The 15,621-nt window shown below is 37.1% G+C and overlaps 1 protein-coding gene across 1 annotated transcript in view; it reads right to left on the minus strand.

Moving 5' to 3' along the window:
- glceb (glucuronic acid epimerase b) overlaps window positions 1-10,402 on the minus strand; it is a 76,568-nt gene extending 66,166 nt beyond the window's left edge. The window contains exon 1 of the mRNA XM_038275513.1: window positions 10,218-10,402. The gene's annotated coding sequence lies outside the window, so the exon portion shown is untranslated. The remainder of the gene's footprint in view (window positions 1-10,217) is intronic.
- Window positions 10,403-15,621: the final 5,219 nt, after the last annotated feature.

Genomic DNA, 15,621 nt, shown 5'->3' on the forward strand with positions numbered 1-15,621 from the left:
AGCAAGGACATTTTGAAAGAACCATGACAGAAGCTGTTCTTGCAGATGAAAGGTCTAATCTGGGTTTCTAATGTCTTGAAAGGACTTACAAAAATATATAAATAACAAAATAAAAAAGCTTAACTGATAGCTTTAAGCCTAAAGCTACAGACACGGGCGCCGGCTTTATTGTCCAACCCCAGCTTTCAGTGACTCTGTACTATAAAAAAGGACAAACCTACCTCAGCAACTCTAAAACAGTCAAATTTGGGATGTGACTATACACGCTGAGACACACACAGAGAGGAATACATTTTCTTTAAAAGCAGCTGTGCTCTACAAAGTGAACACCTAACAAAGACAGATGTATTCAGATAGAGACAGAAATAGGGAGCAGAGGAATGAAACTGCAAATCTGATTGCCTCTTCTCTCACATTTTATCCCACTAATGGCATATAAGAGCAGAAAAATGAGAGGGATTCAGAACAAAACATTGTTACCACCCTGACAGATTTCTTGACAAGCTCCTCAATGTTTCAAGCTCTCGTGTTTCAAAAAAGAAAAAAAGAAATCGAAAAAAAAAAAAAAGGAGACAGCTTCAACCACAAGGACGCTTGACTGTCCATGCGGAGTGGAAAAATGTTTTGATTAAAGGCACTCAGAAGTCACTGAAAAACCTTTGGGAAGGACATATGTCAACAGCAAGCCAAAGCACAACCCCACAAAATAAAAAAAATGGCAAAAATTTAATTTTATACTAAGTTGAAAAAAAAAAAAAAAATGTAAATCCACATCTACAACAAAGTGCAGAAATAATCAAGTCTTGGTTGTGCTTTGCATCTAATTAAGGAAAAAAGAAAAGTAATTTATTTTCAGTAGCGGTAGATCGATACGCTGGCTGGTATCTTGGGGTGATACTAAGCTAAGTGTTACTAAGTGATACTAAGCTTGTTACTAAGTGTTACGGCTGGGCGATAAACCGCATTTTTATCGTTATCGTCATTCACTTCAATAACCAGTGACAATTTCCCCATGTCGGTAAAAGAAATCAACTTCATTCTGCCATTTTTCCTGTGTGAGGAAATCATCATGAAGGGAATCAGGCGAATCCACCGATCCAGTAAGAAGCGTAAACAAAGAGAATGGCGTATGACCCCAGTGAAGAACATTTTGTGTGCTTTGTAAAGAATCGTTCCTTTTTTGTTTAAATTGAGAGTAAGGGTTGGGAATTGATAAGGTTTTCACGATTCCGATTCCCTTATCAGTTCTGTGAAACGATTCGATTCCTTATCGATTCTCTTATCGTGAAACCTGGGACATTCTATTTCTGACTGCCTCGATGAAAACAGAAGGCAGTAAACGGGAGCTGCCAGCCTCTGAGCCAGCCAGGCTACTCATCTTGTCACAGTCATCTAAATCTAATGGAGAAGGCATCCATTTAATGAAAAAGCATTAATGTACAATTTCGGGAAATAAACTCATCTCCCCCTGATTTAAATAAACGAGCGTCACCTTTCTCTCGCTCCCTAAACTGCAGAGCAACTTCGTAGAATGTTTCGTTAAATCCGTTGCAATAGCTAAAATCATGTAAGAATTCCAGCTACCAGTAGTTATAACTAAACATGCTACCAATGAAGGCCTGGATTAACGAGAAAGGCACACTCCCTTAATAAGCCCAAAGAGAGGTAGGAAATGGGTTTATTTCCAGAAATGGCATATGATGCACTGTGAACCACATTAAGCACAGCCAGTGATACAAAACTAGCTACTTACCACAACAGTTGCCTTCCATGCTGGTCGTGACTTTAGCTTCTGTCCAGAAGCATCAAAAACACGACATTCATTAAAATGTATGCCATGTTGTGTGCGCAGGTGTTTCTGCATGTTGGATGTTTTTTCTCCTGAGGATGTAATTGCCACTTTGCAATGATTTCAAAGCGCCTTGTTGCCATCTTTCTCTTTCTTAAAATGAAGCCTAACTTTTGATCGCTTTACCTGATGGGACGCCATTTTTTTTTTTTTTGCTTCTCTAGTCTTACGCCTGGTCATGTCGTACTTGATTACTGATTGACATGTGCGTAACTTGCTTAAAAAACGTGACTTATATTGTGCTGCCCAGAGCCCTAAACTCTGGTGCTGCCTGGAATCGATAAGAGAATCGCTAAACGAGCAGCCAAACAGTGCCGTGGAACAGGAACCGGTTTTCGATTCCCAACCCTATTGAGAGTCATATAAATTGTGTTATCATTGTGTCATTTTCAGCAGCTGGCTACCTCAAGTGGTACTGTAAGTCACCTGTCTTTCACACAGGACGCTCTGATTCTAAACACCTATGGGGGATATGCTGCCAGTGTGGGTCCTTAGGCAAGATCTTTCCCGCTATACATTATTGTAACATCAAGTCCACTTTGTAATTCGCTCTGGTTAAAAGCATCTGCTAAGTGCATAAACATTTTTACAGTTTCTTGAAGCCGTCACCCTTCCCACATGCATGTTTGTGCAGTTAATAGGATTTTTTGTGCTCCTTTTGTTTCAGAGATATAAAGATAATCTTTTAGGTAATATAGGAGTCACCATTCTCCCATTAAGCTAACCAAAGATGTCTCCTTTTCTGTGCTATGTTAATGCAGATTTGGGCAGTTAAAACTGTTGTTTTTGCCACTTTGGTTTTCAAGTTTTGCCGTGATTAATAAAGCTTACTTGTCCATTGGTTAAGACTGTACTGTAACCTCCTTGTGTGGAAAAAAACTGCTTACTTATAATTGCATGCATCCAGTTTAAGTGTTTTATCAAAGGGTTGTAGTAAGAAATTTAGAGTCTTACTCTTGTATAATGTAATGTGACCAAAAATGAGTGCCTCTGGCATTAAAAAATGTTATGTTTTGTTAAATTGAGATTATATTGCAAACACAAATAATTGCCTGACCCTAATCAATATTTCTGATGAGTTCAATGAGTTTAAGGAGCTGCAAAGGTCAAGATTAAGCACTTTGATAATAATATTCTTGTCACCTGCTTAATTAATTTCTTGAAACAATTAAAATATAGAGGTTCATCAATTTAGGCAATAAAATAAATGAATGGTTAATTGGGTTTATTTCAGCGCTTCTGGCTTAACCAGAAATAAAGTCTAAAATTCTGGTGCCACACCCGATCAGTCAGTTCTCATACCTCCCACTGTGGGCATGTTTACCTTATTTAGTGGGTGTAATGATAGTTTTACAAAATGTATTACTCCATTAGCCATTCATATGATGTAATTTTGATCTGCCGTCATCACTGGCAACCCTATATCAAAATCTCAACATTGTCACTTCATAACGAAAGGACATGTGAGATGTAACATTAGACTGTTGCTAAATAGTGATCAACCTTTGAATCGGCTTGGTAAGACGATCAATTTTTGGAAAAGCACCGGCATCACAACAGCTTAAAAAAGCCTTTGCTTTTTATTTAGACATTAGTAGAAAAAAAATAAACATTATGCATGTTTTTATTTCTTTTGCCGTCATTAGTGAGGCCACACAGTACAAACTGGATAGGGAAAAAAAATGGCTTTAGTGATAAGTTCTTTAAATAAGACATTCCTTTCTTTTTTTTTTTTATCTTAAGGAATCAAGTAAAAGACACTTATATCACAACAGCAAACATTTAAAACTGAATTTTAAAACTGTAATGTGGACTAATGGTGAAATCTTTTTGCTCTAATGGTGGGGTTGACACCAGATCTTACTACAGATGGAATCAATTTGGGTGATTTCTAGAAAGTATAAAGCGTATAACTTAGAAACCAGAGCAGCACAAATTAAAGCTTAACCTGCACAAAGAAGGCACAAAAAAAGTAGACCCTCCTTGGCTTGTAAGGGACCACTATTGTCAGATGGCAATGTCATCCACTGAAAATTTAAAATGATTACGGTATATTAAAAACAAAATAAGAAAAAAATGACAGTTTTAACTGCACAAATCTGCACTAATAAAGTGCTTAAAAAAGGACAACTTTAATTCAATTTAGAGCTTTATGGCCGAAACCTCTGCATGACCTAAAAAAATATCTTAATATTTCTCCAGATAAAGTATCAAGCAATAATTTCAACTATAAAAACCTGCACTAGGGAAGTCGTAACCATTCAGTTTATTTGATAAGTTTTTTCTTTTGGGTCGGGTGTCGGCTTCAGGCAGATCATTTTGATCATGCAAATAGAGAAAGAAAAAGCAATTTCAGTATTAAAAGAATGGCCCGAAAGACTGGGCATCACATATCAGGGATCAGTTAGACTGAAAATAAACCTACATCAGAATCAAAACTTGCAGCATTTGGTTTGTTCCTTTTTCTTTTACTCCAACATCTAGCATTTATGATTTCCAGTTAAGTTTTAACACTAAAGTCTATGCATTCATTAAGCTTTTAGCATTTTTGTTTGAGGACTTTGTTTGCAATCACAATAAAAATCTGTTCCAAACCATTCACCTACACAGACAAAGATTTTGTACTGAGACATACTCCGTTCTGCCTTCTATAAGGATTTCTCATTAACTTCCTGCCTAATTAGCAAGATGCCAGCTTCTGTCAGCGTTGCTGCAATCTGCCATCGCTCTGGAGTAGTACAAATACCCACTCTGTGGGATGAGGGCTTTTTATCATTTTATCTTTGTTTAACAAACCTCTGAACATTATAATAAAACCACAAAAAACACAAACTCTTCATTTCCTACGACTGTAACTAATCAACTGTTCAATTTCTTAAATCTGCCTGCTGTCACAAATGGTTGCACCTCATGGTTACAAAATGTTCCTGTCAGAAGATATATTACAAAAGTCAAATGAATGCATCTTTTCTATTAAAACATTTAACATGGGGACATAAACAAAGAGACATTATTTTATTTTCTTTACTTCAATTAGTTCAATCCTAGCTTTATATCTATGGAGCTGCTGCTGCTTTCAGCAAATATCTTCAAAAAAGCAGCAATGAATAAATTGTCTTGCGTCTTTTCCCAAGGAGTGCTTACGGGAATTAGAGTCTTGTCTTACTGGGTTTTGGCTCAGTGATCTGCTTAGTAAACAGGGTACAAATCACTGTACTGATTAGGTCTTGTTTAATTAAGGAAACATAATACAGCAGTAATGTTGTAGAACATTATAATGCTGATATCAACTGTGGTTTAAATAAAATGTTCTATCATAAACTATATAAAATTATTTTCTTTCATCTCTCCAATAAGGTCTTATTGGAAAAGTTGCTTCTGCTGGTTTTATGTAATAAACAACTTGATTAAACTTTCCTAATTTTGACCCCCTAACCATACGTTTGCTTTAAAAGATCAAAAATAGAAGCTATAAGGAAGCTGCAGTGCATGGTAATAAATTAATAACAATTGCAGTTTAGACAGTTCTTCACATTAAAGATAGAACATACAGTAGCAGTCATTCAAAATGGCCCTTCCCAGTCAAACGCCAGCCAAATGGCAGCCCACTGGAGCTCCCAGCAAAATCCCTTCTAGCATATTTTTTTACTCTGACTCCACCCTTTCCCTGAATTACAGGGTCTGACCAGGAGATGACTCTTCTCTTTAGAACTTAATGTTCACAAATCATGACAGAAAGAATATTTTAGTACAAAGATTGATGTTTAAAAAGGAATTGTAGGGAACCAGCCAATGACCCATCAAGGAAAGCGGGGAAATTTTGAATGGCCACTACCGTCCAGTGATGCTGATCATTTGGTGTCCTTTGGACTTCTCTCTTCCAATCTCTGAAACCATTTTTTTTAAATAGGGGGCTCACAGTGCCAGTCAATTAGAAATACACGCCTGCCCGGATTTTAGAACAGGGTCATTTTTGCAACAGGGCCATCTATAAATAAGTTCCTAATGTTGACATGCTTCTTATTCTTGTATGTCCTGAAAAAGGGTTGCTGTTTGGCAGATTAACTCAAGGAACTGTGGTTTTGACACCTTTAATCTAATTCAGGTCTATTATTTCAGAGTCACCTCTATAGTTTGTCAGTATAATAGTTAAGCATTTGTGTAAAAAAAATAAATAAATCAATCAATAAATAAATTAGCTGTCATACGCTAGTAGCCTTTGAATGAATATAATTCAATTCAATTAAATTCAGTTTATTTATATAGCGCCAAATTCACAACACATGTCATCTCAAGGCACTTTACAGTTCAACCAGATCATACATGACACAACACACATATAGGACACAACCAACGTGTATTTACATCTGCTGTTAAGGGTTAAACTATAGAACATTGTGAAATATTCATATTCTTCGGGGCTGTGGCACTTTTATGAAAAGCAATGTATTTACCCAGATGGACAGAAGAGGTGGCGTTTCTCAACATATACCAAAATAAGAGCAAAAGATTCTACAGAACAAATAATATAAAGATGTGTTGGTTACACTGAGTGCTCCCTGATAGGGATGCCATTTATGAGGATTTCTATGAGACGTCTGAATGATGAATTTTTAAGCATAAATGAAGTTCTTAAAGTCAATTAATAATCACTTAATTTTAAGTATATTGACACCCTGTGTGTTTGTATATAAATGTCCCCTTCTTAAAAAAATCAATATGGACCCACCACTATAAAGTCTTTTCAGAACAGGTAAAACTGGAAAATGGGTCATTATTTTGCTTGCATGCTTTAGAGCTGCCAAGAGTTGAGTACTCCTGTGACAATGTAGAAAATATGATATATCCCTAAACTTCCAATTCGTCTAAGTTAAGAGGGCTTTTTTTGACAAGGCTGATTTTGAGGCTGCAGAGATGCCGATTCAAAATCCTTTGACTAGTTTATTCTAAACCTGCTCAACAAGCACCATTTGTAAGATCTCAACTACTGCTTTTTATTGTTTAGATAATAAGACTGGATTTTCCCCCTCTAAAGTCCAGATGTCTATACGTGACATTAATGGACATAAATAAAGATTATAATTTATGAAGAAACTATTTTTATTTTCAGAAATCCACAAACACTGAGTTCTTCTTTTTGCTGGCTTAGTGTAAGGTTAAAGAAGAGCTGACCGGCTATGACACAAGCAAGTCATCATGGCTAGATAAATGTGTTCGAATGTCCTTCAAATAACAGAGCAAGTGGATTGTTACCAGTAAGCAGCGTTGAGTGGCTCCCAGCGCTGGTCTGCCGCTGGATAAATGAACCAGACATCGTGTCAGGTCTGATCTGCTCTTGCTACAACTCCAAACTCACAGAGCTTTAAGGATCTGTTGATAACGCCTTGATTCCAGATAATGATGCTTTACGGCTGTCTAGCTGCACAGGACAAGAACCCTTTAAGTGGGAATTAACCCACGTCTCACTGGTGCACATGATGACCAAGCATAAAAAAATAAAATGATTACGAAAACATCTTAAAGGGAGAAGATTTCCCCTCTTGCCATCATAACTATGGCTGGATATCTGTACTAGATAAATATAGTTTATCAAATTAATCTTTCATTTATTTTCAAGTTTTCCTTTAGTTATTAACATGTTTTATATAAAATTTGTAAACTTTATAAGTCACTGTGTATTTAGTAACTGCAGGGACATACCATATTAAATGGTTTATTGGTTATGATGAAAAAAGGTCAGATGCTGCAGCTCTGTGGCTGCACAGTGATACTTAAGATTAATAGCTGCTTTTAGAGAAAAAACAAATTTCTCTTTATTTTACTGAAAAAGTTCAAATGAAAACCATTTCTAAAATCATAAGGCTTGACTGATTCACATACCTACAGTTTGAAATGATTTCTGTTTGTTGCACAATACAATATTATTTTATGATAGCCCTCAAAACAATTGAAATCTTAATAATATTTAAATGCTTTATAAAAGGTGAATGTAGCAGCCGTCACAATGGTTCAAGTCCACTTTCTTTTGCTTCTAAGTTACAGGCAAATTTATTAGGAGAGCTAAGCAGTATTTTTTTCCCTTTTCAGGGAAAAAATACACTATTTTTACAAATATGACTGCAACCCTACAAATCAGAACAATATCATGAGGTGCTAAGAGATTTTAAAGCTACAGTGTGTAATAATTACAGGCATATAAATTCAGAAATTTAATATATTATACATAACTATGTTATTTATCATCACCTATGAGCTCAGCCTTTTAACCATAACATTTGCGTTGCCTTAGAATTCGTTATTTATAATTACATAGGAGCGGGTCTCGCAGCCATGGAGGCTGACATCTTTGCGCTACGGCAGCGCAGAGGCAACAAACTAGCGATTGCGAGATCTCCCATGACGCTCGAAAATAACTACGGCAAGTTGAGAGAGATGAACTGAGACGGTACTGAACAGTAGATGGCAGTATTATGCCTGAGAAGCGTTTAGTCTGCCTGAAACCAAAGAAGAAGAAGAAGCAGGTATACTGCGCCTCGGTAACAAGAAAGGTAAACAAGGCGGCAGGCGTGAGTGACTTTGCAAACTGTTTGGCACTGTGTGGCCAAACATCAGACGAATGGAGGATCATGCCTACTCTGTATCACAACGAAAAGCGGCGGACACCGAACCCCCGTCATCTAAGAAGCGGAAACACGACGAGAATAAACGCAAGAGTGACAAGAAACGACAAAAAACACGGATCAACATTGGCACGGCATTTACACGATGGAAGTCACTGATGGAGGAAAAAGGTTTTCAAAGTGACGCTCAAGTTGCCAGTTTTCTCTTGGACAGGTAATTAATCCTACACACACAATTGTCTAATATCACTGCAGTTTTTGGAGTACAGGATGCTCAGACCTGTCTAAAACAATAACATGCTGCGTGATGATGCTGTTACTCTCCAGTATACTTATTCAGCAACGTCCCTGACGTTTCACAGGTAATGATTCAGTAATTTTCTGTAAAATAATTTTCTGGATATATACCTCGGTTACTTCTCTCCGGCTCCTTTGGAGATCTTCAAGCCTTTCCTCCTCTGCTCTCACCCCGCTGGCTCCCCTCTCTCGCCTGGCCCCAGCTGCACGCTCACCCTGGCCTCTCTGCCCTCTTCCTTGCCTTGTAACCCCCGTGCCACAAACAAGACTTGGACTCTGTAAACGGGGAATATATATTCTTCCAGCGAACACAATCTCGCTGTTAAACTAATGACTACAATTACTTCGTCTGTTTATATCACCATGCAAAGCAGCTCACCAAAACGTCACAACGACGTAGAAAAAATAGCGGGTATATTTATTATCTTAAGTCTACATGAAATCTATACCCTACACAGACTAATGAAATACTATCTGTAAAATTATCTATGTAAACAAACCTCATCACTTGAGAAGGTAGGTGATGCGGACGTCGTGGAAGACATTTTGTCCCGTAACGCTCGCCGTACTGTTGGGGGGGAGAAGCGGTGGGGGGGAGACGTTCATGTTGCTGCAGTCTGCAGTCTGACTGCTAGATGTCGCTGAAAATTACACACTGTAGCTTTAATTTATTCAATTATTATTATCATTATTTTTAATGTAAGATAAGGAGTTTAGACTAGGTTTAAACACAAAAACCCAAATATAAATCTCAGTGGTGTATTGTAAGGTCTTCCTAGAAGCATAGTTGCACAGATTTTAGACACTTTATAAGAAATGAGATGAAAGCTGCTTTAACGTTTGGTTAGTCGGGGATTTTTTTTAAGGATTTGGATTATGATGGACAGGAGAAAGAGATCATGAAAATGAACAACAATTAAAGTACATAGGTTCTGTTTGCAAAGGTTTGCAGATTGAAACATCTCTCTACTCAACTGCTAACGTGCAGAAACCTGCCTGTAGACCAAGGAGTGTAAGCTAACTAGAGGTAAAAGTTAAGCTGCCACCTCATCACCGCCTGTCTAACACAACAACACAGGGAAACTGATATTTACTGTGATGAGCTGCAAGGCAACACGGGCAGCTAGCTAGAGCCGAAGCAGCCAGGCTACTTTTATCTAAGCAGATGTATCGTTAGCATACAAGCTAACTGGGAATTTCATCCCAGAGACAGAGTCAACAGAGAGCTTTGAAGTTCCTGCATCCCCCCTCAGGTTCACTGAAAGCCACCCCGAGTGATTAAAGAGACACTGTTAGAGCTAAAACTGTTCAACCAGCGCAACTAAAACGTGTGAGACAAGAAAACAAGCGGAGACAAGTTAAATGATGCTTTAGTGGTGTTAAACTGCATAAACGAGTGTCTGGAGGAGAAAAGAAACGGAGCCAACAGGACATAACAACAGCAATTTTACCTGCAGGATTAGCGGAGAGACCCGGAGTTTCTCCAAAGGCGCCCCTGGGGGCTGGTTCGGTTAGTCGGATAAATTGGAGCAGTGTCGCTGAGCCTCCGGGTGAATCACAGTAAACCTAACAGGCAGCCCGACCACTCTTCTTGGCTCCCACAACAGCGACTGAAACAGTTGAGGGTTGCCTCTCACTGGGAAGAATGTTCGATATCGCGATAGAATACGAGATCTTGGGGGAATTGTGTTGACCAATTAAATAAGGTGGTTGGATTATGGCAACCTCATATGTCATATATTAGTAAAACGGATTTTCAACGCTGATGTTTTTCGTTTTTATTAAAAACATTTCAGACTCACAGAATTGTTCCCCCCATCAACCAGAGAAACTTGTTGACTCTTTAGACCCAGATATGATAGACCTATTTTTTCTGATGTAAAAAGATTAACATAAAAAAAACGTTTTGTTTTTTTTTATTACCTAAAAGATTTTGTTCCTAAAAATAAAAACATTTAGTCTGTGTAGAAACACTCCAGGCGTCAAAAACTAAATCATTGAAACTGCTGCGGTTTTAAAAAATTTTCTAATGATGGTTTTTGTTACCAGCTGACGGGCTCTTTGCTTTGTATCTTTCAGCAGAGTACAAATCAAATCCAAAACCTGTAAACAAAAGCACAGCCGTAAATGATTTAACCAGCGTGCTATGTTTTTTTGTTTTGTTTTGTTTTTTTGTTTTTTTACACTGCAATAAAAAAAAAAACATTGCTAAAATTCTCAAGAGTGTTACATAAACACTTTCAGATGCACTCCTTTCCAATATTTCTTCATGGCAATACATAATACCACAATATCGTTAGGAGTTAAAATATGTTACAAGTTTGCTCATTTCAATTTGTTTGTTCTGATAGCAAGTCCTACAAAATACTTATTTATAACACAGGAGAACGGTGGGGACCTTACAGACAAAAAGAAAAAGAGCCAAGGGGTGGGGGCAAACAAAAAACCTAAACTAAATGCTCTGTTAAACTAAATACTATATCAAAATTAAGTTCAGTTTTCAGCCAAAAATGAGATAAAAATAAATAGTCCAGATGCAGTCAACAAAAATTCAAGACAAAAAAATATTATAGTGTCAAATTAGCAGTAAGAGATCTTTTGATGACCTGGATCAGTCTACTACGCTCATAACTTTCATTTATGTTTGGGTTGAATGCCTACTTAACTGATAAAGCAGAGTCCTAGAATTTGGCCAAAACGATGTATTTTTACTTTTTATTTTATTTTATATGGTTATTTCCCTGTTAACAATAATTTCACTTAATTTTCTTTCTATGTAATCTGAACAAGAATGACAGCTCAGGCCTGGCAGAACCATTAAAGAGAGATAATAATAATAATTCACCTTTATTGATCTCAGCCTGGAGAAAGTCACCTCTGCATTTAACCCATCCCCTTGGGGAGTAGTTGGCTGCCATTGTGTGGCACCTGGGGAGCAGTGTGGGGTTAAGGGTCTTGCTCAGGAACCAAGAGTTGCAGTAGCGCTCAAACTCAGAACTTCAACCTAAGGGTCTTGCTCAGAGACCCAGAGTGGAGGCTGTGCGGAACAAACCAGGTACTTGCAATCTTCTCAGAGCACAAGCGCACTGCTCTAGCCCACTTATTGGAATCACCCAACAAAAAGAGGATAAAAAAAAGAAACAAAACAGCACTAATCTTCATTTTGTCTCACACAGAATATATACATGCAGAACAAAATCATAAGCGACACAAACACCCTTTGGTCTTTTTTTATTTCATTTTGTGAAAACTCTCGGCTGTAATGTAGACCAGCCCCTGCAATTTAATATCACCATAGATATTGCTTAAATGACTATACTTGACATGCCTTTGCGGGCTCCAAAAAATGACTCATCTCATTTTAGTATTCACCACCTGTCCTTTGGTGTAACCACTGAATCAAACTTTTCATTTCTTCAATTAACATAATCTATTTAGTAGACTGGACATAAAATTCCCTCCTACCTTTATTCCTGGCTTATAAAATAGTTTCATCTACTGCCATAATGGTATTGAATTTCTATTATATATTGACTGAATTTTGAATAGACTGCTATGAAGAAATGTGTGTGACTCCCTCACATCCATGCTTTTACCTTTGAACTGAGATGAAAGATGAGCCTTTCGCCTTAGCATTTTCCTCATTAAGTGTGTATTACATTTAAAAGTGGACCATATTATATATTACAGAAGTCCCAGAAAGGTTTTAGATTATTAGTTTTTTTTTTTTTTAAAGAAAACCCTCAGGTATAAAAAGGCTGATATCACTGTTATCTCTTTTCCCTTTCTTTGCCTCGCTCCCCAGGGATTCTGCTGCTTCTGCTGGTCGTCCTATGAGGGCAGAGCCAGCTTCCTGCACTGCAGTCACCCACTGCAGCTCAACAATTTAAGGATCAGTATGGGGCCATATTGCTTTGCCAGATTGAATATCTTTTGTTGCATCAAATAAGCTCAAAATCCTGTTGAGGTGTGTGGAAGGTTTTGTTACTCAGGTGCTGGTTTCTCTGAGTCTCTGAAACCTGGATGTCCTCTCCTGTCTGCTGAGTCTTTCCTCCATTCTCTGGCCTTCTACTCTGACCAACAGCTAATATTCACCATATGATGAAAAGGTAAATCACCATCAAACCGGCCTGCCCTGTTCTGCAGCATCTTGCTGCAAACACAGTTTATGATACCGCCACTGGATTTGAGAGGTAAGGCTAATATTATTTCAAGTCTTACTCGACCAGCTTCAACTTATCTTTTCTTACCACAGACCAAGCATATGCTAATCCTTGAAAACCTGAGCCCCTATCTTTTAATAGTTATCTGCTTATGACAAAAAAAAATGTAAAGGTCAAAAATAAGGTCAAATTAGGTAAAGTGTTTTTAGAAAAGTAAGTGACCAAAATGGTTTTCAAATGACCAGAGAAACAAATAATGTTATGAGGTTTTAACAAGACAAAATTATTTTAATGAGTATATAATGGGAATTTAAAGATAAAAAAATACTAGCATATTTAAAAGAGTAGCTTAAGTTGAGTTCAATTTGAGCCCTAATAATATGAATATAGTCAAAATAAATGCATGGAACCGATGGTACAAAGAATTAAGCACTACGGGAGTAGTTTGAACAGGAGGATTTTAAGGCCACAGTTTCAACAATCTAATTAGATTTTCTGCCGTAAATCTAACATTATTGCTTTATCAAAGGCCCACACAAGCTCAAGGCAATTTCATTTCTGACTGCGGTAGTTAATTTTCACCAACAAGTGAAAATATACAGCTTAATTATAAACAGTTTGGGTTTAGTTTTTCAGTTTCTGTACAGAGAAGAGCACCACTCTCTACACTGTGTTAAATAAATCACAAAAAAATTACCAAGCTGTGCCAGAAAACATTGAAATAATTAGATTTTGTGTTTTTTCGGTGATGGTTTAGCGTTAGCATGAAATGATTGACTGTAGGCTATAAGAATAACAAGACATATATCTTTGACAGAAAGGCAGTTTAAATGATTTTTGTGAGTGATTAAAGTTTATTTTTTCAGTTAAACCATCAAAATCGCAAAAAAAAAAAAATGCAAAAAAATACATAAATGCAGGACAAATTTTAAACTTTAAACATTCATATATTATAGGGAAACTATTAAGCTATGATACAAAACCAACAGAACTTGCTCAAATTCAGGGCTATAGTTTATTACCTTAACTTCGTTCAAGGTTTTTCTCCACAAATATTGTTAAAAGTGAGTGAAGCAAATCTGATAAAAATATATATATCTTTTTGATTTATTCCTTCTGCGGAGGTTATTTTGGTGAATTCTATTCCCCAAATCTTTAATCACCTCAGATTTGAATGGTGTGCTCTCTGAAGCTTCAAACGGCAGTCCTAATTCTAATACAAGAAACCCTTCCAGAGCAAAAGCTGCAGGAAAAAAGGGATTAGTCGACTTACTTGGCTGTCTTAAAAATCAAACTAAAAAATACTTCACAAACCTTGCCAGTTATAAGAATTATTCATTATCTTCAGTAGCAAAGAGGAGAAATATCTTAAAAATACGCAGAAATATGTTTTGTTTTTTTCAAATATAAAAATAAGAAAAAAAAAATATTGGAGGCACTTTAATCTGATGTGTGCATGAGTGACATACCTGTTTGCCATGTAGCCAAAGGGCTGTCTGCGAGGATCTCTTGGTATCTCTGGGCTTTTGTAAACCGTGCCGACTCCAAACTGACTGACAGACTGAGATAAGGTCCTCAAACCTGTGCCACTTATTTGAACTGAGGTTATTTGTATTCTAAAAGTGTTTTTCATTTTAACTTCTGGGAAAGCAGAGTAGATGTGCCACTTTAATGTAATGCTCTTTGCATCTGATTTTAACCCCAGGCACCAGATGGAGAAATAAACAGACTTCAGCTCTGTACGGACAGAGATTGAAGAAGAACAGGAGCTGATAGAGGGATGCAAAATAAACTTCTTAGTTATACAGCTACATCTTCCCAGTGATGTAAAGCCAGGATTGTTGTCACTACTTATTTAGTATTAGTCACAGCCAAGGGAAATGTAACCACAAAGAACAATCCTAATGCAAACAATGTTGTATTGACAATTCTGAGTTTTATTGAACATCAAGAACAGCAGAACGTTAACGCTGCTAGCAGAAAGCAGGTGAGCAACGGAAAAGAACAAACAATCATACCCAGGATGAACAGTGTACAGCTGATAATCATACCTCCAAACTCCTTTACATTTCTTCATTTTAAAACACAATTTTTTTGCACAAATTAGATAAGTAAACCATTTTTCCCTAATCCTGCTTTGCCTTTTAGTTAGATTATAACAAGCTTCAACCAGTACTTCATGTTTCTCTATTAATTATAACTTGTTTCTTGCTATACCTCCATGTCGGTCGGACTAATTGACCAATTATGTCTGTCAATAGATTCCTGCAGCTCATCCACAGTTACCATGGGCCTCTTGGCTGCTTATTGGCTGATTAATTACTCTGCCTGTAAGGTCAATGACGAGGTCTTTCTGGATTTGCACTTGTTCCATACTCTTTGCTTTGCCAGAGAAAAATTGAGCAGGGGTCTCTGTCAGATCCACTAAACAAAACAGAAGGTATTCTCCAAGATAAGACACACTGTGGAATCCCAAAATCATGAAGATTTTTAAAATGCTGAAAAGTGAAAGCACCATGTTAATAAACAGTGAGTCATGTCATGTTGTGTAAAGTAAGATTTAAAAGATGCTGGATGAGTTGTTGTTGCAGCAACTTTCCGGCAGCGATAATGGTGTAACAGTGATATTGGTTTAACAGTATAATTTTTAGAAAGAGATGTAAGATGAGACAGCCTGTAAAGCGGGCCACAC

The sequence above is a fragment of the Cyprinodon tularosa genome, unplaced genomic scaffold (genome assembly GCF_016077235.1).
Source record: "Cyprinodon tularosa strain WSP-4 unplaced genomic scaffold, ASM1607723v1 ctg1000, whole genome shotgun sequence".
In the NCBI taxonomy this organism is placed as follows: domain Eukaryota; kingdom Metazoa; phylum Chordata; class Actinopteri; order Cyprinodontiformes; family Cyprinodontidae; genus Cyprinodon; species Cyprinodon tularosa.